This window comes from Octopus bimaculoides, chromosome 21 (genome assembly GCF_001194135.2).
Source record: "Octopus bimaculoides isolate UCB-OBI-ISO-001 chromosome 21, ASM119413v2, whole genome shotgun sequence".
In the NCBI taxonomy this organism is placed as follows: Eukaryota; Metazoa; Mollusca; class Cephalopoda; order Octopoda; family Octopodidae; genus Octopus; species Octopus bimaculoides.
In genome coordinates, this window is record NC_069001.1 from 5,431,806 (window position 1) to 5,433,093 (window position 1,288).

Below are 1,288 nucleotides of genomic sequence, written 5' to 3' on the forward strand. Positions count from 1 at the left end.
ATATATATATATATATATATATATATATTTATATATATATATATATATAAATATAATATAATATAATATAATATAATATAATATAATATAATATCTATACGTGTGTTTGTCTGAAAAATAAGCAAAACAGTTTTTAAAAATCACTACTAACCTGAAAAGATTAACTCAGGCCAATTAATAACTAGGCACCATATAATATGTTTATCTCTAAAAGCTGAATATTAAAATTTGATTGTTCAACTAAAAATTTCGTGTAGCGATGTTTCAGAGTAACACGTATGTATGTATGTATGTATGTATGTATGTATGTATGTATGTATGTATGTTCTATTTTAATGTTAATTACTAGAATTCTTCCTCTGAAGAAGGAGTTAGTTCTAACAAAGATACAAACCTAGATCTTCGGAGTGTACGAGATAAAAAAAACCCAGCAAAATCAAATTCTTAACTTAAGAAAAGTCTTGCATATGTTTACACTTCCGCTTACAGATTATATTTAATACATAAATAAAACATATGTATGTATGATGTGTATATGTGTATGTATATGTATTTATGTGTGAATGATGTGTGTGTGTATGATATGTGTACGTATATGTGTGTGTCTCGTAGAATTTAAATTTGGTGGAGAATCAACCTCGACTCTAATGAGATTACAGGCTATACATAATTCGTACATGTGTGTGTGCTTGCATGTAATATATATTCATAAGAGAATGTATATAGTGTATACATGCGTGTATAACACTGTATCGTAAACATTCTCTAACAAGAGTCGTTTATGTATAGAACAAAATTCGTTACGATGTTTGTTCTCGATTGCACTATTCTGAGTTCAAAATGTGTGAAAATCCGCTTTGCCTTTTACCTTTTAGGGGTCGGTTAAACAGATTCCCAGTTCAAGAACGATGGATTCATAGAATTGTCAAATTGTCACAGCGTCGACCAAGATGTGTTGGTGCGTGAGGGGGTGTGACTAAGCTGAAACGCTAATGTGTCAGAAGTGTGCCGGTGACGTGACAGGGGTAAGTCAGGTTTCTGTTAGTGTTGCACCATTTGAGTATCTGCGGTATGTGGTTTCTGTATCAGTGGTGTGACTGTAGAGCGTCGGTGTGTATCAGTGATGTGACAGTGGCGTATCAGGGGTGTAACTATGGTGTGGCACTAGTGCGTTGGTGTGACACTGGTGTATTGGTAGTGTGTTGGGTGTGGGCGTCAATGATGTGTCAGCCCCTCCTCTTCCTCCTCCCCCTCCTCCTCACCACCACCACCACCACAACCACCACCA

The 1,288-nt window shown here is 34.9% G+C and overlaps 1 protein-coding gene across 6 annotated transcripts in view; it reads left to right on the plus strand.

Moving 5' to 3' along the window:
- The window catches only part of LOC106875769 (RYamide receptor), a 30,915-nt gene that overhangs the window by 20,525 nt on the left and 9,102 nt on the right, over positions 1 to 1,288 (plus strand). For 3 of the 6 annotated variants that reach the window (XM_052975576.1, XM_052975580.1, XM_052975577.1), the window contains exon 2: positions 876 to 1,025. The exons of the other annotated variants lie outside the window; for them this stretch is intronic. The gene's annotated coding sequence lies outside the window, so the exon portion shown is untranslated. The remainder of the gene's footprint in view (positions 1 to 875; positions 1,026 to 1,288) is intronic. 6 annotated transcript variants of the gene reach the window in all.